Genomic DNA, 2,788 nt, shown 5'->3' on the forward strand with positions numbered 1-2,788 from the left:
CAAAACCTGCAAATGTTTTCTTTCAGAGGCTTTATATGGAGTTAAGATGAAAATAAGGTGCATTTCGAACTGTTCCGAGACCAGTGCAGACAGACAGCTCACTGGAGGTTAAATCATTCACTAAATAGGGAGCAAGGGAGCATCCTACAGCTCTCTATGCAGCTATGTGCATTCACTCCTAAAATCCAACTAAAAGTTTTGCTTCAGGCTGCAGATGACGTTTGGATCACTCAACATGTTTGGCAGACATGGGCCAATCAGGACATAGTGTTACGATCCCTTGTTGTCTGTCCCGTGTTTTCTGTTTCACTCATCACTGCCGTCTCTGTGTTATTGTCCGCACCTGTTTGTTATTTTGTTATCATCTTGTCTGTCTATTTAAACCCGCTTGTTTTCCCTTTCCTTCGTCGTTCGTTGACGTTTCATGTTCTTACCGATGTTCTCTCGCTGTTCTCTCTCTGTTCCCCTTGTTCGTTCGAGGATACCCCAGCCCTTCGTGGATGTTCGCTGTTTGTCCTACCAGCTGTGTGTTATTTTGTGTTTGAGTTTGTTCCCATCGTGGACATTTCATTTGTTCCTGTGTTTTTTCAGTTAACGTGCAAATAAAGCCGCACTTAGATCCAACCTCCCGTCTGCCTTCTCCTGATTTCCCCACGGTCATAACACATAGATTCACAATTTATAATGTATACATTTATTTGAACATGGTTGGGAGTGATAAGATGATGCTGGCCATTACTTTGAATCAGAATTATGTATGCTCATTTATGATCTAATGTATGTAATGTCTTAAAAAAAACATGAATAAACAACACTCCTGGAAACATAATAATAACATCTGACTTTCTTTGTCTTGGTATTATTTTAAATTTCAAAACTTAGTCCCGCTGTCCACAGATGTTGCAATATTTTTTAGGAAAACCATTTATGAATATTGCCAATAAGATAACAGGTTATTGAAAATAGTGGAACATCTGGTGTATCAACACTGGTTTACCAGTTACAGTATAAAAATGGTAAGAACTAACAATATACTAACAAGATCGCAAATAATATAAGCATACTCTTCTGTATTCTGTGTACCTCAGTTTTTACAGTGCATGGATTTTCAAACAGAAGCTTCATTCCATTCAAATAAGATTTTTGAGCAAAGTGGATTTTGAATGCAACTTCCTTAAACATTATTTGTATTTTTGGTTATTAAAAATACATAAATAAAAATGTCTAAAATGTTGTGACAGAAATCTATTTACCTAAATTTGGTATTTCCAATTGAGTCAGGCATAACACAAATCATTTGCACTCATAAATTATAATTTTGAATTCTAATGAAAATGTTGTCATTATTCTGTTATGTTGATCAACTTGTATGACAAAAAAATTGTCAAAAAGTGCTCTTGTCCAGACAAAATGCAATCAAAATGATCGCTGGCTGTCAAGTACCATTAAAAATTGTGTTCAATAATTAAATTGTAAAAAATATATATATATTTCACTAAATAAATAATTATTTATACCTGGCTCAACTTGATTGCTAACAAAAAGCCAACAGATCTAACACGCATATCAAGAACAAAATGTTTCTTTTTTGTCTTTGGTCATATCTTGCCTAGGCCACAAAGTTAGCCAGTTTTGCATCTGGTGCCTCCTCAAATCACTAGGTGCATGACATCCCTGATTAGTTTCTATTGGTTTGTATATTCTGCAGAACATGTTCTAGAGTCATATTTACCTCAAAAGTGATGATCGCCAAAGCCTTGACCCACTCAACTCTGTATCCTGGTTCTTGCCTTATTTATCTCAACTTCCTTCAAGATAGGAGACATCAGTTTGTACAGAGTTTTAGAAGCACACTCTAAACTGCATTAGTATGCAATCAAATGTCCGTACTGTAAGAGCTTAGTGAAGAAAACCAGACTATTTTGTCCCATGAATCTTGACACTGCATTTACATTAATATTCAGTGCCTGATTTTAAAGAATGAGGAGATAGGTTAACTGGACAACCCAGTAACTCCAAACTATTTCCCCTCTTTTCTGAAATGAAAAGAAGTCTAGCTCTGTCTGAATTGACATATACATGCCTGTTACTACAGCTTGAGATTAAGACGGCATTGTGGAGGAAACGTTTTCACCAGTGATGTTCTTATACATCCATCTCCTCTAGACTGCTCAATCTCTTCAGTCACTGTGATAACCTTCAGACTCTTCTCTGCTAATGATACCAGCAGTGTTGGGTAAGTTACTCTAAAAAGTAGTTAATTATTAACTACTAATTACATCTCCTACAATGTAACTAGATTACTGTACTAATTACTCTGTCTGAAAAGAAATTGCATTACTCATTACTAATTACTTTCTAAAACCCTTACCAACCTCAACCAGATGAAAAATACAAGGATAGACATGATTCTGTTCTTTCAAATAAATCATATAAAATAAAATCATTTATGAATGAAATGGCCAAAGAATTTAAGGGGGCTGAGTTAAATCAGAAAACATATATTTTTAACATTACACGTTCAGGTCACGTGATACCATGCAAGCAGCAGATGTGTTAGCGACGGGTGTTTTTTATTGATCTTGAAGGGATGTTGCAAACCGCTGGCACCCTTCATGATATATTATTAGGAGGAGCAACATTGACGCTTTACAGGACGTGTGAAAATCTTGGTCTTGCAGATATTTGCTGACTTTTGAACCCAACTGACAGGGACTATCAATTTTTTCCCTCAGTCCATAAGATTTATTCTAGAATATATATATCTAAGTCCCTCATTTCATCTGTT

This window comes from Xyrauchen texanus, chromosome 20 (assembly GCF_025860055.1).
Source record: "Xyrauchen texanus isolate HMW12.3.18 chromosome 20, RBS_HiC_50CHRs, whole genome shotgun sequence".
In the NCBI taxonomy this organism is placed as follows: Eukaryota; Metazoa; Chordata; class Actinopteri; order Cypriniformes; family Catostomidae; genus Xyrauchen; species Xyrauchen texanus.